This window comes from Patella vulgata, chromosome 6 (assembly GCF_932274485.2).
Source record: "Patella vulgata chromosome 6, xgPatVulg1.2, whole genome shotgun sequence".
Taxonomy (NCBI): domain Eukaryota; kingdom Metazoa; phylum Mollusca; class Gastropoda; family Patellidae; genus Patella; species Patella vulgata.
Genome location: NC_065884.2, coordinates 8,240,141 through 8,267,089, shown reverse-complemented (window position 1 = coordinate 8,267,089; position 26,949 = coordinate 8,240,141). Strand labels below are relative to the sequence as shown.

Genomic DNA, 26,949 nt, shown 5'->3' with positions numbered 1-26,949 from the left:
CTGCCAATTTGTAGCATTAGCATCTACACGCCTCTTTTGCTATATATGAAATCGAGCGGAGTTTATTTTTTTTTTCTAAAGCGTATAGCCTCTTTGATTTAAAACAGAAGATATGTGTTCGTGTCAGCTAGGATTGTATGCTTAATTGTAGTTGGATGTGGCTAAAATGTTATAAAGAACAATAATCAATCGTTTTGAAGAACAACTTGATTTTCGATAAAACTGCGATTAAAAGCAGCTAGCACTAGATGAACCTCTCGAAACACTACCTACAGCTGTGGGTGTGAACTTTTATGTGTTTTATGTGCGGGAGCCTATGGTCCATACCTGTATATTAATTCAAACCTGTATATTAATTATACCGATGACTAATGCAACTGAAGAATAATATAGTGTTGTACAAAACAATGAATCATAACTCAAGTTTCAAAATTTTAAAAAAAAATATGAATTTGGTACAATGATTGAGATCTCGTCAGGGATACCTGGCATTTTGCTCAAATTGAAACTTTTTATATTTCTCAGAGCACGGACATGTTTTAATCCATATTCAATTAGTACAAATTCGCGGTATTCAATTAACAGAAAAGTGAAATATGTGGGTTTTTTTAGATTTCGGGCACTTTATTTACCAACTAGATGATATTTTACCAAGCAGAATGGCTCCATACAAAATGTTTAAATCCATAGTCAATGCAGTACAAATTCGCGATATTCAATAAAAAGAATAGTAAAATGAGTGTTTTATTAGACTTCGGGCACCAGATTATAAAATATTGTTTTTTCACCACTTTACGCGTATGCCCGAAAAGTCAGATTGCCCAAAAGTTATTGGGCAGCTACCCCCGACCCCCCGGACATTTTATAAAATTGGAAATATTTCAATGTTTGAAACACTTCAAACATCAGAGCTATCATTGGAAAAAACCCAGTTATGACATAATTCTCAGCTATTAATTATTATGTTATTGCAACATATTAAAAGATCACCACAAAGGATTAGCATTCTTTGAAATAAAAGATTTACATTCAAAAATCTACACCCACAGACAAGATACAGCCACGTTTTGCAAGAGATGGATAGAGAAATAGTTAAAAAAAAATAAACACGATTTTTTGTACAATCAGGGGACATAATCTAAGAGTTTATGGTCTGAAATGCGCGAATACCGAAAGGGACTGAAATCTTTGGGATAAAAAGATATATTTCAAGTTTCATCAAATCAAAAGAACATTGTGACCTCTAGAGGGTCCACAACCTTGATATACCATATATTAATGCTATTTGCATACGAGGGGCCTGCCTTCAACTAGAGAACAGAGTACCGCTCCCGTCTACTGACCTTGGCCTTGTATATTGATCGTGTAATTCATTAATTTCCGTCATTGTCTATACTTTTTTCCGTATGCGTTGTAGTTTCCATAGAAGGTATATATTCCATCATGCAGAGTCCCAATACATTTGCCTATAATGCAAAATGGAAAAGTGTATAATGTGCAAACTAACTGATACATGACTCTCTTATATTGTATTTTGTGTTATTGAAATGTGTATTCTGTATTTTAACACTGTGACCTTGGTATTGTGGAGCAATGGCAATTCTAGAACTAAAATAAGTATTTTGAACTGTTGGAAGAATAACGTTGCCATTACTCTTGTCTGAACTTTAACATGTTGAAAATTACTCTTGTCTGAACTTTAACATGTTGAAAATCTATGTCACCAATAGCAATACTTGATTTAGTCTCTATCATCCAGAAAAATATTCTACGAATATTAGTCACGATCAGTCTCGATGCGTTGTCAACATTTGGGAATAATAGGTCATTGGCTAGATTATCCGATCTTTAACATTATCATAAACAATTATTACAGTCTATGGGAGGTAACTAGTCCTAAAACAAGATGTTGACGCCCATGAAATTAATTTTATTGTAAAATTTCTTTCTTCATGGACCATATCTATCGGGGTTTTTTTAAAAATTAATCCTAATTCGTCGTCACGATTTATGTTTTTTTATATTAGTGCAAGAATTATGGGATTTATTGCGCGAAGGGGCGCAACTCTTACTTGACTTGTCCAAAGTTACTGGATAATTAACCACATTAACAACCAATCTCGGTTACGCATGGGCAATATATCTTTTCGTCAAATATTGACAATGGTCCAAAACCCTCCGTACGTTGAAGACTAGGATTTTGTGGGAGAACCTAACAGGAGCCACAAAATTTTCCGGCTCTGACAAGGACAGCGCCTTATCTTTGGGATGGCACGAGACACCCAGGTTCCATCAACACTGGCGTGGTCATAGAAGACACACCGTCGCCATTTTCCGACGTGGTTTCCCCTTGTCAGTGATGCAGGACGGAGGGCCTGACAAGGACACCTGTCTAGTCCCTCGGATGAGACGAAAAACCGAGGTCCCGTGTAAACATTGGAATGCACGTAAAAGATCCCTTGGCAGTTGGAATTCGATATAAGAGTAGGCGATAGTGCCGCTGCCCGGGCAAAATTTCCCTCATAGCACACTGTATGGCGTATGCCCGTCATCATTAGCCCAGTATAGGAGCAGAACAATAGGACGTTAAACCCCATTTCATTTCATTTCACACCGCCGCCTCATAGCACGCTGTATCGTGTATATCCGTCTTCATTACACCAGTTAGTGTAGAAAAGTAGGAATTTAAACCCCTTTGGTTCCATTCTGAAATGGCAGATAGAAATTGCGCATGTTCCAATTCAACTTGACTAAAAAAATAAATAAAATACGGATAGTTTTCGTGACATGGTTTTACATTGTATGCAGATGTAACGAAAATGAAATAAAGGGAGTTTAGCGTCCTACTGTTCTGCTCCGACTGGGCTAATGAAGACGGGTATACGACATACAGTGTGCTACGAGTGAAATTGTGCCCGGACAGCGAAACTAAGGGCTATCAATTATATCCAATTCTTACTGCCAAGGATCTTGTACGTGCACGCCAGTGTGTACACGGGCCCTCGGTTGTTCAGTTTAAAGTCGCTCGACAATGATTGACAACTTTGTTTATCTTATCCTGTTTACGAAACTGAGAAGTAATATGACATATTGCTTACGTGTGATATAACATAAACGCGACTACATTATACTGGGACACAGTGGTATGTAGGTAATTTATCAACTATGGGGTCATTCCAAAGCGTGATCACTAAAAAATGTCGCCCCGTTCGTCAAGCAATCTTTGTGCATGTAATCCATTAATAGTCTGTAACAATAGCCCGCATTTATTGCAGTTACTTTCATTGCTTACGTGGACCGCGGACACGATTCCCCATCTTCGATGACAATTAAAGATATAGGGCATCGAAAAACCTTTGCCGGACAATTTAAAATCTTTTTAATGGGCAAATATTAAAAGTTTGTCATTACTCGTTATTCCATCAGATCAAGATTGTTTGTTTATTTTGATGCCCTTGAGACAATGCCCATTGAATAGGGCATAAACACCGTAACATTATGAACATTTCACAATCTTGAAAAGCTGCGAAATTCATCAGGTGGAATTTACGAATAGAAATGGTCAGCAATTTGTTTTTGCATTTATTATCGAAAACATTAACGAGTAAACTAATGGTCGTTTATGTATAGGATATTAACCTACCCGAGGTTGATATGGTAGAGAACGCGCGGTCGAAGCCCATTGTTCTCTACCACATCAATCCGAGGGAGAGTAGGTTTATATCCAACATATATGTAACGCCATTTCACCCTTAAATTTAATGGGCTCTTCCATTAAAAGGCAACAACGATTGGATAATTGTTCGATAGTTTCCGCCATATAGCGAAAATTACCGAAGTAATCACGTGCAATTACGTGCATGTTTTTGTTTATACGTCGCCATTTTGGACTATTGAATTGAAAGCAAAAACAAAATGGATAGTAATACGAAGTCAGACGAATAATCAATCCTTTTTAGCCAACATATTGACGATGGAATAGATGTGAATGCAAATATCGACGAGGATCTATCCAAAGCCTGCAGAAAATTTGGACCAAAAGGCATTCTTTTCCAAGAATTCTGACAGTGAACCATGATTGAAGGTTTTCGGTATGTTCAGAGAAGGATTTGACCGACTGTTTTAAGTGGACTGTACCCAAAAATACTTTACAAAGGAACTCTTGGGCGATAAATACTTTCAAGTCTTGTAGTGTGTGGAGAAATAATCGCAATGTGGACGAAAAGAAAATTCTGAAAGATGTCTTAGACATGGATAATCGATCTAAATACATGTATGTAGATAAGTACGCCGTCTATTTCGGTCCTGAATGTTAGAAACTGTACCATAACAAATTTTAATTGTCAAAAGAATAAAAATTTATTTCTGTGTTTTTTTGTATTATTTCGATCATCTACGTCATCAGCGGTTGATATGAGCCGAATATATTGACCTGAGATGACGTCATTAGCGGTTGATATGAAATATCAACCTGTCATGACGTCATCAGCGGTTGATATGAACGAATATATCAACCTATGATGATGTCATGACAGGTTGTTATGAGATATAACTGCTATGGACATCAAAGTAAAAACTACCGCCAGTTGTATATGGTTGCATTAAAAACTGGATTTTGTTTGAGTCGGATAATTATAATGTGAGATAACATATCATAAACATTCTTTCAGATTGTGAAGTCTATTGCGCAATGTGATGCGTCAAGGACTAATACCGATATACAAAACGAAAGTTCCATGGCAACGTGGGGGATCACGGTGGCTATGTAAGACGCTAGCCTGGAGGTCGGGTGTTCGATCCCTGCATTGGCCGAGAAAGTTCATCCAGATTTTCCGGCGTGGTTTCCCCTTGTCAGTGATGCAGGATGGACTTACAAGGACAGTTGTCTAGTCGTTCGGATGGGACGAAAAACCGAGGTCCTGTGTACACGTTGGCGTGCACGTAAAAGATCCATTGGCAGTTGGAATTCGATATAAGAGTGGGCCGTAGTGCCGCTGCCCGGGCAAATTTCCCCCATAGCACACTGTATGGCGTATGCCCGTCTTCATTTGCCCAGGTTAGAAGCCGAACAGTAGGACGTTAAACCACAATTCATTTCATTTCCGGGGGGTTGGATGGCTGAATGGTTAGCGTGCGCGCGCTGTATCATAAAGTCTGTCATTGAGTCAACTGGCGTGGTTTCGAATCCCCGGTTGTACGTGACAAGGAGTAGGGTCGCCTGTCCAACCTCGTGGGTTTTCTCCTTGTCCTCCGGTTTCCTCTAAAGACCCCTACGCGCAAGCGAATTATGTAAATAAAATTAAACCATATGTTAGTCCCGAAATGACCTAGTTTGTGTCGAGTGGACGTTAAACCCCATTTCTCTCTCTCATTTCATTTCCATGGCAACGTGATGGATAGATATGTATGAGCTTGATCCTCGTGATGGATTATATTACATATGCCAACCCAAGCCCTTGAATTACAGGTAAACACGGCGAAGAGACAAATCATAAAACAAATTTTGTGATATTTTCTAGAATCGTGTTGTAACTTCTTACTTACCCTAAATTACTAAGTTCGCACTTGGAGACTTTTCAAAATAGCTTTATCGGGTCGTCATGAGTAGTTTCTTATAAATAATCAACATAGAGAGAGAGGAATGGGGTTTAACGTCCACTCAACACAAACATATGGTTTAATTTCATTTCAATAATTCGCTTGCGCGTAGGGGTCTTTAGCAGTGGGAGGAAACCGGAGGACCCGGAGAAAACCCACGAGGTTGGAGATAATCAACATAGAGAATAACATTGATAGTGTTTGATTCAAGAAAACAATACCTCTGATTAACTACAACCACGAAGCGAGAAAAAGAGGGAGAGAGATGGGGTTTAACATCCACTCGACACAAACCAAGTCATTTCGAGATTAACATAATGTTCAATTGTATTTCAATAATCGATTGTTTTTAGCAGCAGAGGGACATGCGACCCTACACCTTGTCATGTACAAGCAGGGAATCCAAACCACTACACTTAACTCAATGACAAACCGGTTGGACGTGGCCTGTCATAAAACTCCATTTCATTCATTCATTCATTAATTCATTCTATTTTACAGAGGCAGTAGGAAATCTTTCCATTGGTTTGTAGACTTTACTTCTGTTTGTTGCTGCTCCAATAGCTATTGTTAAGATGGTCATAAGTGGTGTACAAATGGTTATAGCCTGTCGGAACATCGCTGCCATTGATATCACGGAACGAGACAAGGAAGCACGAGAAGAAAGGAACAGATATAAGGGAGAATAGTGAGAAAGTATAAATGAAGCGTCAGAGCAGAGACAATCCGCGTGTTTATGGAAAGAGTATCAATATTTGGCTTGTATTATAGCCTCTATCGCGTTCACAAGATTTTTAGCAAAAGGGGGAGGGGGTAACTCTCGTACGAACGTTGTCGGAGCGCTGAATATCGATAGGGTTCGTCCTCTCATGACCCAAATGCAGGGGCGGATTGGGGCCGGAAACCGGCCCGGGCTCCCGTGTCGGAGCGGCCCCTTTTACTGACCGCGGAGTCCCGACGGGTGGTCCGGGGGCTTTCCGCCGGGAACATTTTGAAAAAAGAACCCCAAATATGCGATTTGGTGGCATATCTGATTATAATCTCTGATAAATAGTATATCTCATAAATCGATTAATTTAGGCCAAAACCCCGACCTGCAACTAACTTACAACCATCAACCTGTGAAATCATCATATCGTCATATTATGCAGGATTCCGAATTCCGGCGCACACCCAGCACAGAAAGTCTATTATACCAGCCCATTCCAGACTCCAGTGATGGCGTGGCGGTCCGTTAAAGCCACCGGCCACATACAACATGATCATCATCGCTCCATGGCCAGTCAAATACCCCCCCCCCTCCCCATATAATGTTCAGCAGAAAAAGGTTTTTTAGACGAATTGGACAAAATTATTTTTTTCAGTTTTTTGTCCGACCGGCCCTTCGGGCGATCGCCCGATGGCCCAATCCGACCCTGCCCAAATGCCTCACATTCAGTGTCGCATGTGTGTCTAGTGAAAAGGGATCGGTTAGGTATTTATTTGATTCTTTATTTGCAAATGGAACCTGTTTATGACATCCAAGAATTGATACGTCGTGTCGTTTCCTCCTTTTATTCGCCATCTTTATATCCTTGGGTTAGATTACTGCGGTTACTATGGATGCTATAGCTTGAGCTCCGTTAACTAAGCTTTCTATATTTCTTCCCAAGTTACCCTTGTCGGTTTTGGCCTTATTGAACTAAAATATAATAGTAAAATAAAAAATAAGAAAATGGTTGGATATTTTGATCATCTGCTTTATACGTGTAGGGGAGATAGAGTGAAATGGGGTTTAACGTCCACTCGACACATACTAGGTCATTTCGGAACTAATATATGGTTCAATGGCATTCCAATAATTCGCTAGCGCGTAGGGTTTTTTTTAGCAGTGGGAGGAAACCGGAGGACCAGGAGAAAACCGACGAGGTTGAACAGGCGACCCTACTCCTTATCGCGTACAATCGTAACCACGCCACTTGACTCAGAGCTTTTGATCAAACGTGCACACGTTAACCATTCGCGCGGCCACCCAGCCCCCGCGCTTTATACATATAGGGGAGAGCGGGGTAAGTTGTGCCACTTGCCATAAAAACTGCTGTGGATTTCAAAGTATCCACAATTTGCTGGTTCATAGTTAAATGACTTGTTCATCATTAACAACCATATCCTGTCAAATTACTCTGCCGTAATAAAATGGTTGAGTTCCAAAACAATTGTGGGTAAATTGACTTTACACCAATAACTATTGGACTATTTAATAGATGGCGCCACCATTTGTCCATCTTTAATCATACAGGCTGGAAAGTGGGTGACTCAACTTACCCCTTCTCCCTTAGTGATCGAGTGTATTTCTATAAAGTACCTATACTCCCCTTTGATGAATCAAGCCGTCTGTAATAATATCAATATTACCTATTTCAAGCCTAGTGCGAAATCTTAACAGCCTATCGACAATCTATATGTTAGATACCGCTGGTCGAACGGGACTCCATGGAAAATTGGACGAGGTCCCGGTTATCCTGACGCGGCACCTGTACTATACAGAGTAAAATCACAACATACATGATGGAGAAAAACAAAATGCTAGGTGGCTAACTAAAAAATGTTTGTTGGGTAACTTAAAGGCTCAATACCACTCTTGTTGTAACTGAATAATATGTCCCAATCTTTATTCTGGTCAACAAATTGTACTATTTTAGAATATTTCAATTAATTGATGATACAAATTTCATCTTAACACGCCTTATTTAAAAATTTTGAAAAATTCAAAATAATGGTTAAAAACGTCTAACGTAAACCTTTTCAAATGAAACTTCGATTTAAAAATATTTTCGAACCCTCTAAACAAGTAAAATAGGATGTAATGGATAATTTACACAACAGGTAGGACACTTAAACATCTAGTACTTAGATAGAGATATTATTTATTTTCTGGAGCTTTCAAGCCAGCAAGAGTGTTATTGTCCCTTTAATAAACAGAGTAATTCAGTTGTATGTACCTGATCACTTTCCTTATCTCCATATCGACACCAAATAGCAAAATGTTCACAACTATTCTCGAACAGATCATAATCACCTTCACCCAGCTTGGATAGAGCCCTCTCTACTACTTCCTTTATTGGTAACGGACTACAAAAATGTTGTGGAAAAGACACTTTTTAAACAAAACAAAATCAATAATAAAATAAGAATTATTTTAATATTCTTTGTGACCATATTTTCATTTATCGGACGTTGTGTCTGTGGTGCCGTCAAGTCAAGTGAACTATCATGTCGCTCAGATGGGACGAAAAACCGAGGTCTGGTTTCCTCCCGGTTCTACGGATCCTACATGCAAAGTTTTTTTAACTTTGTATTGCGCTTGCATATATATATGTTATAAGAATCATGCAAGATTTATATTATGTTTGTGTGTGTGTGTGTGTGAGAGAGAGAGAGCGAGAGAGAGATGGGGTTTAACGTCCACTCGACACAAACTAGGTCATTTCGGGACTAACACATGGTTCAATTTTATTGCGCGAAGGGGTCTTACCAGTGGGAGGGACCCGGAGAAAACCCACAAGGTTTAACAGGCGACCCTACTCCTTGTCACGTACAACCGGGGAATCTAAACCTCACCATGCAGTTGACTCAATGACAGACCGTGTGATACAGCGCGCGCACGTGCTAACCATTCGGCCATCCAATCCCCTTATGTTTTTGTAATGCTTGAAGTAAGACACTGGTTGGAGTTTTGACAATGTGAATATAGAAATTTTATGAATATAAATTTTTTGCCCCTGTGAGAAAACGTCGTACCGTCTTTTAATATCTGTATTTACTGTGGTGATTTTAGAGCCCTTGGCTTCCTTCCACATGTTTTCCCTTTTAACCATAGTATCCGAGTTATCATCCCCAGCTAAATAGACTATTTCATCATTACCTGAAAATAAAAATAACCCAACACTATTTTCATGTAGAATTGCAAAAACATGCACAAGTGTTAGTTTTGTAAAGGAGAGCCGATTTAAACGTGTTTTTGGATTTTAATCGCAAAATTCTACTTGAAAATAATGTTGGATTATTATACATTTGTGTCAGACGCGGTGAACAAAGAATAATTGCGGTGAAAATTGCGAACTCCAATATAGCCTTTGAACAGAGATGGGGTAGAATGGTATTTTTAATAGGAACGGTTAGAGGACTTCGTCCCTTTCTGCACAAGGAGTACTACCTACTCTACTTCGAGAATATATCTCTGTCCTAAATGGCCGCCATATTCAACAATTATGTTCGGCGAAATAGGCTAGAAGTCTCAATCGAATGGCAATATCTAGCGTCTGGTTATTCCAGTCTACAAAGAGTACTACCTACTCTACTTCGAGAATAGATCTCTGCCCTAAATGGCCGCCATATTCAACAATTATGTTCGGCGAAATAGGCTAGAAGTCTCAATCGAATGGCAATATCTAGCGTCTGGTCATTCCAGTCTACAAAGATGTTATACACAACAAGACTAAATACACCTTTTTAATTGTATTAAATGAAAGCAGCTCAACAGTCATTCGGATGGGAAGAAAATTCGAGGTACCGTGTACACATTGTCGTGTACATACAAGAACACTAATTGGAATTGGTATTCGATATGCCGCTGTCTGGGCAAAATATCCCTCATAGCACACTGTATCGAGTATGCCTGTCTTCATTGGTCTAGTCGAAGCAGAACAGTAGGACGTTAAACCTCGTTTCATTTTACTTTAGCTCTGCCTCTTACACAATGAAACCCTGCCCAATAAGAATCACAATATTATTTCATTCATAGCGAACTTCGTTATTTTTAAACCACATTGAATGTAATTGCTAGTAGAAAATTAATTTCGCTTACCTACATAGATACCATAACATTTATAACCTGGTCTTTGAAAGAAAACTATATCCCCCTCTGTAAAAATGGTTGTATTAACAAGTTTGCTTCCCCTCGATCCCATTTTGTAATATTCGTTTAGTCTAGCTCTCAACCCGCCGTGCGTGCTACTACTATTAAGAATTATGACACTCTCCTTTACCCGGGCACTGCTTCATTTCAATATCTCAAGAGCTGTCAAATATGCAGTTTTCATTTTTTTTTTTTTTTTTTTTTGTATGCATATAAGAAGTGTTTCACGGTTAATTTTAGGGGATTTCCCTGCTATGTTTCCAAGATATATAAATATTGACTTGTGTATCTTTTAAAATAGCTAAGTTTCTAACTCAATATCACCCGGAATAGCTAAGTTTCTAACTCAATATCACCCAAAGTCTTCCGCATTGAAAACACGAATTATTTGTCAATTTAAATCAACATTGATGTTGTTATCTTACCGGGATAAGATGGGCTACTGATATCCAATATTTAAGACAAAATAAACACTTTACCATTGGTACACGAATCATGTACCATAATGCCTTTCAATGCCATTTGTAACAAGGGATTCGAAGATCGAGGCTAGAGATATTCCACAAGTAATGTCAAACGGTGATGTCATATTGTTACCTGGAGAGCGTGCGCAATACTATCTTTGTAGACTGGAATAACCAGACGCTAGATATTAATAAAATAAAACTAAGTACGAACAATCCAAACCATTAGACAAAATTCGAAGTCCTAAAAAACGGTATAGGCAAAATAGTGTAATAAGGCAAAATAGTGTAATCAGCATATGGACTGTTCACAGTGTACAAAATACACGACAAACAGTGGTAACAGGTGTCCGGAAGAGTAAGCTTACCCTGCATGGCGCCACCCCGCCATAGCTGCATCCAAACTATTAGGCGAAATCTCGGTAAAATAGCGTGATTGGCCAATAGACTATCGGTATGCAAAATGCACGTGGTGAACAGTGTTAACGATGTAGTAGACAGACATTATCAGGGAGATTGTATACCCGTGAATTAAATATATCTAGAATAATAGCCGAGAGAGACATGTTATATTTACCAATCAAGTCAATATGACACCCATAAAACTTTTTAAAGGTTTTAATAAGTTTAGTTCGCAAGTATCCCTGTAGTTGAAGCTTAGATGACAAATGCCTCGATCTACTTCAAAAATCATAATAAAATGAACAAGCTCTCGCGTAACGAATTAGTTGAGACACAAACACTCCATAAGCTGGTGATATTGGAATGTTACTACTAATAAATGGAAAGTTAACAATTGGAAAGTCAAAGTCATCACGTTTCGATTGAGACTTCTAGCGTATTTCGCCGAACATAACTGATTTGTAATTAGAGCAAAGACAGAAAACTATTGAATGTAAATCAGTTTATATACATTCATATTACATTATTATATGTGTTGTGACCCATTTGTGTCAATTTCTAGGTTCCAAATATTAGCTCCTTTAAGATGATGGCTGATTAATATCTATATGCATCTAAAGATATAATAAAAGTTTAAAATCCTCCAATCTCGGTTACCAAGAAAAGCTACAATCGCGTCTTCTGTCGACCTCCATCGATTAGCCATCACCATGTCTTGTCCCCGGGTAATGTTTATGAATAGTTGCTGTTGATGGCCTTCCAGAAAGCGAGAGCTCGTCAAGGCTCTTTATGCCACGCGTATATTCCTCAGCCCATTTCTGTGCTGTGAAAAAAGTAGGGGCATCATCCCCTAAAGTGGAGACCATGTTGGCATGTATCGGTGTCGGGGTAAGTCCTTTTCAGTTGATGACTGCCCTATAGCCAGTCTTGTCCATTTCTGGCGATTTCAACGGGTCGGTTCACAAGATAGTCTGGCACAAAGACAAAAATAAAACTACATTTGCCGTTTGTATGTATGTGATTCATTCAATGACTGTACATGTAGATGGCAAATGTTTGTTTCTAGCTATCATTTTCAGGCTTACCGAAATCTGTTTTACCGTAATTAACTATTGCGTCAGTACACGGGCGTACGCTACCCTGACGTAGCTTAAGGAAGTCTCGCCCCTATTTCAGCACATGGTTCAATTTCGATCAGAAGCTGCGATAGCTAAGAGAACATCGCCAAAAACGTTGACATATTCTAATATGTTTGATTTTAGTTTCAAATGGATCCATTAAATTCAACCTTGCAAACTTATTGTGTTTAATAATACCTGTTATGTCCTTGAAATAAGATAGTGTTATTTTGACAAATTAAAGATACCCAGCTCAAGGCAAGGATTATCGGTTAAATTAATCAAGTAGTGATTTGGGTCATCAATTCATAGATACTGCCAATTTGTAGCATTAGCATCTACACGCCTCTTTTGCTATATATGAAATCGAGAGGAGTTTATTTTTTTTTCTAAAGCGTAGCCTCTTTGATTTAAAACAGAAGATATGTGTTCGTGTCAGCTAGGATTGTATGCTTAATTGTAGTTGGATGTGGCTAAAATGTTATAAAGAACAATAATCAATCGTTTTGAAGAACAACTTGATTTTCGATAAAACTGCGATTAAAAGCAGCTAGCACTAGATGAACCTCTCGAAACACTACCTACAGCTGTGGGTGTGAACTTTTATGTGTTTTATGTGCGGGAGCCTATGGTCCATACCTGTATATTAATTCAAACCTGTATATTAATTCATACTGATGACTAATGCAACTGAAGAATAATATAGTGTTGTACAAAACAATGAATCATAACTCAAGTTTCAAAATTTCAAAAAAAAATATGAATTTGGTACAATGATTGAGATCTCGTCAGTGATACCTGGCATTTTGCTCAAATTGAAACTTTTTATATTTCTCAGAGCACGGACATGTTTTAATCCATATTCAATTAGTACAAATTCGCGGTATTCAATTAACAGAAAAGTGAAATATGTGGGTTTTTTTTAGATTTCGGGCACTTTATTTACCAACTAGATGATATTTTACCAAGCAGAATGGCTCCATACAAAATGTTTAAATCCATAGTCAATGCAGTACAAATTCGCGATATTCAATAAAAAGAATAGTAAAATGAGTGTTTTATTAGACTTCGGGCACCAGATTATAAAATATTGTTTTTTCACCACTTTACGCGTATGCCCGAAAAGTCAGATTGCCCAAAAGTTATTGGGCAGCTACCCCCGACCCCCCGGACATTTTATAAAATTGGAAATATTTCAATGTTTGAAACACTTCAAACATCAGAGCTATCATTGGAAAAAACCCAGTTATGACATAATTCTCAGCTATTAATTATTATGTTATTGCAACATATTAAAAGATCACCACAAAGGATTAGCATTCTTTGAAATAAAAGATTTACATTCAAAAATCTACACCCACAGACAAGATACAGCCACGTTTTGCAAGAGATGGATAGAGAAATAGTTAAAAAAAAATAAACACGATTTTTTGTACAATCAGGGGACATAATCTAAGAGGTTATGGTCTGAAATGCGCGAATACCGAAAGGGACTGAAATCTTTGGGATAAAAAGATATATTTCAAGTTTCATCAAATCAAAAGAACATTGTGACCTCTAGAGGGTCCACAACCTTGATATACCATATATAAATGCTATTTGCATACGAGGGGCCTGCCTTCAACTAGAGAACAGAGTACCGCTCCCGTCTACTGACCTTGGCCTTGTATATTGATCGTGTAATTCATTAATTTCCGTCATTGTCTATACTTTTTTCCGTATGCGTTGTAGTTTCCATAGAAGGTATATATTCCATCATGCAGAGTCCCAATACATTTGCCTATAATGTAAAATGGAAAAGTGTATAATGTGCAAACTAACTGATACATGACTCTCTTATATTGTATTTTGTGTTATTGAAATGTGTATTCTGTATTTTAACACTGTGACCTTGGTATTGTGGAGCAATGGCAATTCTAGAACTAAAATAAGTATTTTGAACTGTTGGAAGAATAACGTTGCCATTACTCTTGTCTGAACTTTAACATGTTGAAAATTACTCTTGTCTGAACTTTAACATGTTGAAAATCTATGTCACCAATAGCAATACTTGATTTAGTCTCTATCATCCAGAAAAATATTCTACGAATATTAGTCACGATCAGTCTCGATGCGTTGTCAACATTTGGGAATAATAGGTCATTGGCTAGATTATCCGATCTTTAACATTATCATAAACAATTATTACAGTCTATGGGAGGTAACTAGTCCTAAAACAAGATGTTGACGCCCATGAAATTAATTTTATTGTAAAATTTCTTTCTTCATGGACCATATCTATCGGGTTTTTTTTAAAAATTAATCCTAATTCGTCGTCACGATTTATGTTTTTTTATATTAGTGCAAGAATTATGGGATTTATTGCGCGAAGGGGCGCAACTCTTACTTGACTTGTCCAAAGTTACTGGATAATTAACCACATTAACAACCAATCTCGGTTACGCATGGGCAATATATCTTTTCGTCAAATATTGACAATGGTCCAAAACCCTCCGTACGTTGAAGACTAGGATTTTGTGGGAGCACCGAGACCATCTTTGATTCTAACAGGAGCCACAAAATTTTCCGGCTCTGACAAGGACAGCGCCTTATCTTTGGGATGGCACGAGACACCCAGGTTCCATCAACACTGGCGTGGTCGTAGAAGACACACCGTCGCCATTTTCCGACGTGGTTTCCCCTTGTCAGTGATGCAGGACGGAGGGCCTGACAAGGACACCTGTATAGTCCCTCGGATGAGACGAAAAACCGAGGTCCCGTGTAAACATTGGAATGCACGTAAAAGATCCCTTGGCAGTTGGAATTCGATATAAGAGTAGGCGATAGTGCCGCTGCCCGGGCAAAATTTCCCTCATAGCACACTGTATGGCGTATGCCCGTCATCATTAGCCCAGTCGGATCAGAACAATAGGACGTTAAACCCCATTTCATTTCATTTCACACCGCCGCCTCATAGCACACTGTATCGTGTATACCCTTCTTCATTACAACAGTTAGTGTAGAAAAGTAGGAATTTAAACCCCTTTGATTTCATTCTGAAATGGCAGATAGAAATTGCGCATGTTCCAATTGAACTTGACTAAAAAAAATAAATAAAATACGGATAGTTTTCGTGACATGGTTTTACATTGTATGCAGATGTAACGAAAATGAAATAAAAGGGGGTTTAGCGTCCTACTGTTCTGCTCCGACTGGGCTAATGAAGACGGGTAAACGACATACAGTGTGCTTCGAGTAAAATTGTGCCCGGACAGCGAAACTAAGGGCTACTCAATTATATCCAATTCTTACTGCCAAGGATCTTGTACGTGCACGCCAGTGTGTACACGGGCCCTCGGTTGTTCAGTTTAAAGTCGCTCGACAATGATTGACAACTTTGTTTATCTTATCCTGTTTACGAAACTGAGAAGTAATATGACATATTGCTTACGTGTGATATAACATAAACGCGACTACATTATACTGGGACACAGTGGTATGTAGGTAATTTATCAACTATGGGGTCACTCCAAAGCGTGATCTCTAAAAAATGTCGCCCCGTTCGTCAAGCAATTTTTGTGCATGTCATCCATTAATAGTCTGTAACAATAGCTCGCATTTATTGCAGTTACTTTCATTGCTTACGTGGACCGCGGACACGATTCCCCATCTTCGATGACAATTAAAGATATAGGGCATCGCAAAACCTTTGCCGGACAATTTAAAATCTTTTTAATGGGCAATATTAAAAGTTTGTCATTACTCGTTATTCGATCAGATCAAGATTGTTTGTTTATTTTGATGCCCTTGAGACAATGCCCATTGAATAGGGCATAAACACCGTAACATTATGAACATTTCACAATCTTGAAAAGCTGCGAAATTCATCAGGTGGAATTTACGAATAGAAATGGTCAGCAATTTGTTTTTGCGTTTATTATCGAAAACATTAACGAGTAAACTAATGGTCGTTTATGTATAGGATATTAACCTACCCGTTCTCTACCATATCAATCCGAGGGAGAGTAGGTTTATATCCGACATATATACAACGCCATTTCACCCTTAAATTTAATGGGCTCTTCCATTAAAAGGCAACAACGATTGGATAATTGCTCGATAGTTTCCGCCAAATAGCGAAAATTACCGAAGTAATCACGTGCATGTTTTTGTTTATACGTCGCCATTTTGGACTATTGAATTGAAAGCAAAAACAAAATGGATAGTAATACGAAGTCAGACGAATAATCAATCCTTTTTAGCCAACATATTGACGATGGAATAGATGTGAATGCAAATATCGACGAGGATCTATCCAAAGCCTGCAGTAAATTTGGACCAAAAGGCATTCTTTTCCAAGAATTCTGACAGTGAACCATGATTGAAGGTTTTCGGTATGTTCAGAGAAGGATTTGACCGACTGTTTTAAGAGGACTGTACCCAAAAATACTTTACAAAGGAACTCTTGGGCGATAAATACTTTCAAGTCTTGTAGTGTGTGGAGAAATAATCGCAATGTGGACGAAAAGAAAATTCTGAAAGATATCTTAGACATGGATAATCGATCTAAATACATGTATGTCGATAAGTACGCCGTCTATTTCGGTCCTGAATGTTAGAAACTGTACCATAATAAATTTTAATTGTCAAAAGAATAAAAATTTATTTCTGTGGTTTTTTTTGTATTATTTCGATCATCTACGTCATCAGCGGTTGATATGAGTCGAATATATTGACCTGAGATGACGTCATTAGCGGTTGATATGAAATATCAACCTGTCATGACGTCATCAGCGGTTGATATGAACGAATATATCAACCTATGATGATGTCATGACAGGTTGTTATGAGATATAACTGCTATGGACATCAAAGTAAAAACTACCGCCAGTTGTATATGGTTGCATTAAAAATTGAATTTTGTTTGAGTCGGATAATTATAATGTGAGATAACATATCATAAACATTCTTTCAGATTGTGAAGTCTATTGCGCAATGTAATGCGTCAAAGACTAATACCGATATACAAAACGAAAGTTCCATGGCAACGTGGGGGATCACGGTGGCTATGTAAGACGCTGGCTCGCTAGCCTGGAGGTCGGGTGTTCGATCCCTGCATTGGCCGAGAAAGTTCATCCAGATTTTCCGGCGTGGTTTCCCCTTGTCAGTGATGCAGGATGGAGGGCCTTACAAGGACAGTTGTCTAGTCGTTCGGATGGGACGAAAAACCGAGGTCCTGTGTACACGTTGGCGTGCACGTAAAAGATCCATTGGCAGTTGGAATTCGATATAAGAGTGGGCCGTAGTGCCGCTGTCCGGGCACATTTCCCTCATAGCACACTGTATGGCGTATGCCCGTCTTTATTTGCCCAGGTTAGAAGCCGAACAGTAGGACGTTAAACCTCAATTCATTTCATTTCCGGTGGGTTGGATGGCTGAATGGTTAGCGTGCGCGCGCTGTATCATAAAGTCTGTCATTGAGTCGACTGGCGTGGTTTCGAATCCCCGGTTGTACGTGGCAAGGAGTAGGGTCGCCTGTCCAACCTCGTGGGTTTTCTCCGGGTCCTCCGGTTTCCTCCCACTGCTAAAGACCCCTACGCGCAAGCGAATTATGTAAATAAAATTAAACCATATGTTAGTCCCGAAATGACCTAGTTTGTGTCGAGTGGACGTTAAACCCCATTTCTCTCTCTCTCATTTCATTTCCATGGCAACGTGATGGATAGATATGTATGAGCTTGATCCTCGTGATGGATTATATTACATATGCCAACCCAAGCCCTTGAAATACAGGTAAACACGGCCAAGAGACAAATCATAAAACAAATTTTGTGATATTTTCTAGAATCGGGTGGTAACTTCTTACTTACCCTAAATTACTAAGTTCGCACTTGTAGACTTTTCAAAATAGCTTTATCGGGTCGTCATGAGTAGATTCGTATAAATAATCAACATAGAGAGAGAGGAATGGGGTTTAACGTCCACTCATCACAAACATATGGTTTAATTTCATTTCAATATTTCGCTTGCGCGTAGGGGTCTTTAGCAGTGGGAGGAATCCGGAGGACCCGGAGAAAACCCACGAGGTTGGACATAATCAACATAGAGAATAACATTGATAGTGTTTGATTCAAGAAAACAATACCTCTGATTAACTACAACCACGAAGCGAGAAAAAGAGGGAGAGAGATGGGGTTTAACATCCACTCGACACAAACCAAGTCATTTCGAGATTAACATAATGTTCAATTGTATTTCAATAATCGATTGTTTTTAGCAGCAGAGGGACATGCGACCCTACACCTTGTCATGTACAAGCAGGGAATCCAAACCACTACACTTAACTCAATGACAAACCGGTTGGACGTGGCCTGTCATAAAACTCCATTTCATTCATTCATTCATTAATTCATTCTATTTTACAGTGGTAGTAGGAAATCTTTCCATTGGTTTGTAGACTTTACTTCTGTTTGTTGCTGCTCCAATAGCTATTGTTAAGAAGGTTATAGCCTGTCGGAACATCGCTGCCATTGATATCACGGAACGAGAGAAGGAAGCACGAGAAGAAAGGAACAGATATAAGGGGGAATAGTGAGAAAGTATAAATGAAGCGTCAGAGCAGAGACAATCCGCGTGTTTATGGAAAGAGTATCAATATTTGGCTTGTATTATAGCCTCTATCGCGTTCACAAGATTTTTAGCAAAAGGGGGAGGGGGTAACTCTCGTACGAACGGTGTCGGAAAGCTGGATATCGATAGGGTTCGTCCTCTCATGACCCAAATGCAGGGGCGGATTGGGGCCGGAAACCGGCCCGGGCTCCCGTGTCGGAGCGGCCCCTTTTACTGACCGCGGAGCCCCGACGGGTGGTCCGGGGGCTTTCCGCCGGGAACATTTTGAAAAAAGAACCCCAAATATGCGATTCTGATTATAATCTCTGTCAAATAGTATATCTCATAAATCGATTAATTCAGTCCAAAACCCAGACCTGCAAGTAACTTACAACCATCAACCTGTGAAATCATCATATCGTCATATTATGCAGGATTCCGAATTCCGGCGCACACCCGGCCCAGAAAGTCTATTATACCAGCCCATTCCAGACTCCAGTGATGGCGTGGCGGTCCGTTAAAGCCACCGGCCACATACAACATGATCATCATCGCTCCATGGCCAGTCAAATACCCCCCCCCCCCTCCCCATATAATGTTCAGCAGAAAAGGGTTTTTTAGACGAATTGGACAAAATTATTTTTTTCAGTTTTTTGTCCGACCGGCCCTTCGGGCGATCGCCCGATGGCCCAATCTGACCCTGCCCAAATGCCTCACATTCAGTGTCGCATGTGTGTCTAGTGAAAAGGGATCGGTTAGGTATTTATTTGAATCTTTATTTGCAAATGGAACCTGTTTATGACATCCAAGAATTGATACGTCGTGTCGTTTCCTCCTTTTATTCGCCATCTTTATTTAACACCCTGTTGGCCATCAACCAACTGTTGTCATGATTTGCTTCCTTGTTTATTTAACATATTTTTCCATTTCACTTATTATTATGAGGACTACGTAGGTCTTTTGATTACTGCATTATATGTATATCATTTTACTTAAAAAATATCCTTGGGTTAGATTACTGCGGTTACTATGGATGCTATAAATTGAGCTCCGTTAACGAAGCGTTCCATATTTCTTCCCAAGTTACCCTTGTCGGTTTTGGTCTTATTGAGCTAAAATATAATAGTAAAATAAAAAATAAGAAAATGGTTGGATATTTTGATCATCTGCATTATACGTGTAGGGGAGATAGAGTGAAATGGGGTTTAACGTCCACTCGACACATACTAGGTCATTTCGGAACTAATATATGGTTCAATGGCATTCCAATAATTCGCTAGCGCGTAGGTTTTTTTTTTATCAGTGGGAGGAAACCGGAGGACCAGGAGAAAACCGACGAGGTTTTGAACAGGCGACCCTACTCCTTATCGCGTACAATCGTAACCACGCCACTTGACTCAGAGCTTTTGATCAAACGTGCACACGTTAACCATTCGCGCGGCCACCCAGCCCCCGCGCTTTATACATATAGGGGAGAGCGGGGTAAGTTGTGCCACTTGCCACAAAAACTGCTGTGGATTTCAAAGTATCCACAATTTGCTGGTTCATAGTTAAATGACTTGTTCATCATTAACAACCATATCCTGTCAAATTACTCTGCCGTAATAAAATGGTTGAGTTCCAAAACAATTGTGGGTAAATTGACTTTACACCAATAACTATTGGACTATTTAATAGATGGCGCCACCATTTGTCCATCTTTAATCATACAGGCTGGAAAGTGGGTGACTCAACTTACCCCTTCTCCCTTAGTGATCGAGTGTATTTCTATAAAGTACCTATACTCCCCTTTGATGAATCAAGCCGTCTGTAATAATATCAATATTACCTATTTCAAGCCTAGTGCAAAATCTTAACAGCCTATCGACAATCTATATGTTAGATACCGCTGGTCGAACGGGACTCCATGGAAAGATGGACGAAGTCCCGGTTATCCTGACGGGGCACCTGTACTATACAGAGTAAAATCACAACATACATGATGGAGAAAAACAAAATGCTAGTTGACTAACTAAAAATGCTAGATGGCTAACTAAAAATGCTAGGTGGCTAACTAAAAAATGTTTGTTGGGTAACTTAAAGGCTCAATAACTAAAAATGCTAGGTGGCTAACTAAAAAATGTTTGTTGGGTAACTTAAAGGCTCAATACCACTCTTGTTGTAACTGAATAATATGTCCCAATCTTTATTCTGGTCAACAAATTGTACTATTTTAGAATATTTCAATTAATTGATGATACAAATTTCATCTTAACACGCCTTATTTAAAAATTTTGAAAAATTCAAAATAATGGTTTGAAACGTCTAACGTAAACCTTTTCAAATGAAACTTCGATTTAAAAATATTTTCGAACCCTCTGGACAAGTAAAATAGGATGTAATGGATAATTTACACAACAGGTAGGACACTTAAACATCTAGTACTTAGATAGAGATATTATTTATTTTCTGGAGCTTTCAAGCCAGCAAGAGTGTTATTGTCCCTTTAATAAACAGAGTAATTCAGTTGTATGTACCTGATCACTTTCCTTATCTCCATATCGACACCAAATAGCAAAATGTTCACAACTATTCTCGAACAGATCATAATCACCTTCACCCAGCTTGGATAGAGCCCTCTCTACTACTTCTTCTATTGGTAACGGACTACAAAAATATTGTGGAAAAGACACTTTTTAAACAAAACAAAATCAATATTAAAATAAGAATTATTTTAATATTCTTTGTGACCATATTTTCATTTATCGGACGTTGTGTCTGTGGTGCCGTCAAGTCAAGTGAACTATCATGTCGCTCAGATGGGACGAAAAACCGAGGTCTGGTTTCCTCCCGGTTCTACGGATCCTACATGCAAAGTTTTTTTAACTTTGTATTGCGCTTGCATATATATATGATATAAGAATCATGCAAGATTTATATTGTGTGTGTGTGTGGGTGTGTGTGTGTGTGTGTGAGAGAGAGAGAGAGAGAGAGAGATGGGGTTTAACGTCCATTCGACACAAACTAGGTCATTTCGGGACTAACACATGGTTCAATTTTATTGCGCGAAGGGGTCTTACCAGTGGGAGGAAACCGGAGGACCCGGAGAAAACCCACAAGGTTTAACAGGCGACCCTACTCCTTGTCACGTACAACCGGGGAATCTAAACCTCACCATGCAGTTGACTCAATGACAGACCGTGTGATACAGCGCGCGCACGTGCTAACCATTCGGCCATCCAACCCCCTTATGTTTTTGTAATGCTTGAAGTAAGACACTGGTTGGAGTTTTGACAATGTGAATATAGAAATTTTATGAATATAAATTTTTTGCCCCTGTGAGAAAACGTCGTACCGTCTTTTAATATCTGTATTTACTGTGGTGATTTTAGAGCCCTTGGCTTCCTTCCACATGTTTTCCCTTTTAACCATAGTATCCGAGTTATCATCCCCAGCTAAATAGACTATTTCATCATTACCTGAAAATAAAAATAACCCAACACTATTTTCATGTAGAATTGCAAAAACATGCACAAGTGTTAGTTTTGTAATGGAGAGCCGATTTAAACGTGTTTTTGGATTTTAATCGCAAAATTCTACTTGAAAATAATGTTGGATTATTATACATTTGTGTCAGACGCGGTGAACAAAGAATAATTGCGGTGAAAATTGCGAACTCCAATATAGCCTTTGAACAGAGATGAGGTAGAATGGTATTTTTAATAGGAACGGTTAGAGGACTTCGTCCCTTTCTGCACAAGGAGTACTACCTACTCTACTTCGAGAATAGATCTCTGTCCTAAATGGCCGCCATATTCAACAATTATGTTCGGCGAAATAGGCTAGAAGTCTCAATCGAATGGCAATATCTAGCGTCTGGTCATTCCAGTCTACAAAGATGTTATAATTGTATTAAATGAAAGCAGAATATATACATCTCAACAGTCATTCGGATGGGAAGAAAATTTGAGGTACCGTGTACACATTGTCGTGTACGTACAAGAACACTAATTGGAATTGGTATTCGATATGCCGCTGCCTGGGCAAAATATCCCTCATAGCACACTGTATTGAGTATGCCTGTCTTCAATGGTCTAGTCGAAGCAGAACAGTAGGACGTTAAACCTCGTTTCATTTTACTTTAGCTCTGCCTCTTACACAATGAAACCCTGCCCAATAAGAATTACAATATTATTTCATTCATAGCGAACTTTGAATTTGCATTCGTTATTTTTAAACCACATTGAATTGCTAGTAGAAAATTAATTTCGCTTACCTACATAGATACCATAACATTTATAACCTGGTCTTTGAAAGAAAACTATATCCCCCTCTGTAAAAATGGTTGTATTAACAAGTTTGCTTCCCCTCGATCCCATTTTGTAATATTGGTTAAGTCTAGCTCTCAACCCGCCGTGCGTGCTACTACTATTAAGAATTATGACACTCTCCTTTACCCGGGCAATGCTTCATTTCAATATTTCAAGAGCTGTCAAATATGCAGTTTTCATTTTTTTTTTTTTTTTTGTATGCATATAAGAAGTGTTTCACGGTTAATTTTAGGGGATTTCCCTGCTATGTTGTTATGTTGTTATCTTACCGGGATAAGATGGACTTCTGATATCCAATATTTAAGACAAAATAAACATTTTACCATTGGTACACGAATCGTGAACCATAATGCCTTTCAACGCCATTTGTAACAAGGGATTCGAAGAACGAGGCTAGACATATTCCAAAAAGTCATGTTAAACGGTGACGTCATATTGTTACCGGGAGAGCGTGCGCAATACATCTTTGTAGACTGGAATAACCAGACGCTAGATATTGCCATTCGATTGAGACTTCGCCGAACATAACTGATTTGTAATTAAAGTAAAAACAGAAAACGATTGAATGTAAATCAGTTTATATACATTCATATTACATTATTATATGTGTTGTGACCCATTTGTGTCAATTTCTAGGTTCCAAATATTAGCTCCTTTAAGATGATGGCTGATTAATATCTATATGCATCTATATGCATGCAAAATAAACATTTTACAATTGGTACACGAATCGTGTACCATAATGCGTTTCAGCGCTATGTGTAATAGGGGACCCGAAAAACGATGCTAGGCATATTCCACAAGTCATGTCAACCGGTGACGCTATATTCTTATCTGGAGAGCATGCTCAATATTTACTTTCGGCGTAGACTGGAATAACCAGAAGCTAGAGATTGAAATTCGATTGAGAATACTGGCGTATGTCGCCGAACCTAACTGATTAGAAATTACAGTAAAAACAGAAACGATTGAATGTAAATCAGTTTATATACATTCATATTACATTATTATATGCGTTGTCAATTTCTAGGTTCCAAATATTAGCTCCTTTAAGATGATGGCTGATTAATATCTATATGCATCTAAAGATATAATAAAAGTTTAAAATCCTCCAATCTCGGTTGCCAAGAAAAGCTACCATCGCGTCTTCTGTCGACCTCCATCGATCAGCCATCACCATGTCTTGTCCCCGGGTAATGTTTATGAATAGTTGCTGTTGATGGCCTTCCAGAAAGCGAGAGCTCGTCAAGGCTCTTTATGCCCGTTGACTCAATGACAGGCCTTATGATACAGCGCGCAGGTGCTGACCATTCGGCCATCCAACCCCCGATATGATCTGTAGCCTGTATTGTGTCTTTAAACACATGTAAACGGAGGGACAGGGACGACATCATAATACGTTCATATGAAAATATGGCCGTATAAAAATCACGAATATCACAGGTTTACGTATATAATGTTAAGTAAGTATCTTGTTTAACTTAAAGGAGCTAAGTCGCTAATATTTGGGACCTAGAAATTGACACAAATGAGTCGCAACGCATACAATAATGTAATATGAATGTATATAAACTGATTTACATTCAATCGTTCTGTTTTTACTGTAATTTCTAATCAGTTAGGTTCGGCGACATACGCCAGTATTCTCAATCGAATTTCAATCTCTAGCTTCTGGTTATTCCAGTCTACGCCGAAAGTAAATATTGAGCATGCTCTCCAGATAAGAATATAGCGTCACCGGTTGACATGACTTGTGGAATATGCCTAGCATCGTTTTTCGGGTCCCCTATTACACATAGCGCTGAAACGCATTATGGTACACGATTCGTGTACCAATTGTAAAATGTTTATTTTGTCTTAAATATTGGATATCACAAAAGGCCATCTTTTCCCGGTAAGATCACAACATCAATGTTGATTTAAACCGACAAATAAATCGTGTTTTCAATGTCGAAGATTTTGGATGATATTGAGTTAGAGACTTAGCTACTTTAAGCATTTCTGAAAATGATAGTTCAAATTATATAGGCCTATCCGTACGGGAATACGTGTTTATTTTATCATAAATTTCAGTTCAAGAGCCCTTCACCAATGACCGAGAACATTTTGTTTTATCTTATAGTGTTTACGAATCTGAAAGTAATGATGTATTGCTTCCGTGTTGGATATAAACACGATAACCTTATACATGTGCTGGTACACACTGGTATGTAGGTAATTCCATGTAAAGCCACTTATAGTCTTAAAAATAATCTGGTTATTTCTCTATCTTACGTTAGCGACTCCTACAGTAGCCCACCTTCGACCACAATTAAAGATCAGACAGAGAGAGAGAGAACTGGGGTTTAACGTCCACTCGACACAAACTAGGTAATTTCGGGACTAACATGTGGTTCAATTTTATTTACATAATTCGCTTGCGCATAGGGGTCTTTAGCAGTGGGAGGAAATCGGAGGACCCGGAGAAAACCCACGAGGTTGGACAGGTAACCCTACTCCTTGTCACGTACAACTGGGGAATCGAAACCCCGCCAGTTGACTCAATGACAGACTTTATGATACAGCGCGCACGTACTAACCATTCAGACATCCAACCCCCCAAGATCAGATAGCGAAAATCCATTACTAGCCAAATTAAAATTTTCCTCGTCATTTAAACAAGATTTTTAATTTATTTTGACCCCTCCCCTGGAGACAACGACATTAAATACACCTAACTTCGTGGTTCTTCAGTTATATAAACAATATACCATAACGGAAACTTCAGAACTTGAAGGTGAAATGGGTGAAATGGTCAGCCATTAATTTTTAGATTTGTTTATTATCGAAAACATTAAAGAGCACACGAATGAACATTTGTGGTGTTTTGTCGTTTATGGTTGCGTTATAGACTGGATTTCATTCGAGTGAGATAATTATTATCCGGGATAACATATCATTTACATGTGCTCCAAATATTCTTTTCTATTGTCCAAAAACAGTAATTTCTGTGATGTAATTGATCGCACGTACAAACTGTGTGCTTTGATGATATATTTGGTTAAATAGAGAATCTCCTACGAGTCATTTATCAACATTCGTTGATGAAGTAAAAAAACCGTGGCTAACACAAGTTGATAAAGTAACAAAAACGAGGCTCTGTCGAGTTTATGTTTTACTTTATCAACGAGTCTTGATTTTATTTATCACCCAATCCACGTGCACAAATAAATACTGAACCTGATTACATTACGGCGTAGTAATAAATCATTTGTTGACAGCAATTCAACCATTGCAAAGTCCTTTATATTGACCCAGCGTTTCCATCAAAGTTACTTTTTGTCTCTTTAATGTACTCATTGACCTTGTTTACTGCCATAGATTGTTTACTGATAATCCAGACTGAAATAAATGCATTAAATTTAACAAGATGTTCTGATTGTCAATTATAAAGCCATGAGTGATGTGCATATGACTGTCGGGAAATCATGCTGTATGTGAGTTTTAGTTTGAGGTAGGGTATTTAAGAAGGTATTCTGAATTTGTACATACATGTACAATAATAAAAGGCTAGTTATTTTTCAATTTTCTAG

General features: G+C 38.6%; 1 long non-coding RNA gene across 1 annotated transcript; it reads right to left on the bottom strand.

Annotated features, from left to right (window-relative positions):
* Positions 1–19,976: 19,976 nt before the first annotated feature.
* LOC126825018 (uncharacterized) lies at positions 19,977–23,443 on the bottom strand. The gene is made up of 4 exons (XR_007681760.2): positions 23,323–23,443; positions 22,402–22,525; positions 21,584–21,713; positions 19,977–20,179 (listed from the first exon to the last, which is right to left on the bottom strand). It is a non-coding gene; the product is annotated as an uncharacterized LOC126825018 (long non-coding RNA).
* Positions 23,444–26,949: the final 3,506 nt, after the last annotated feature.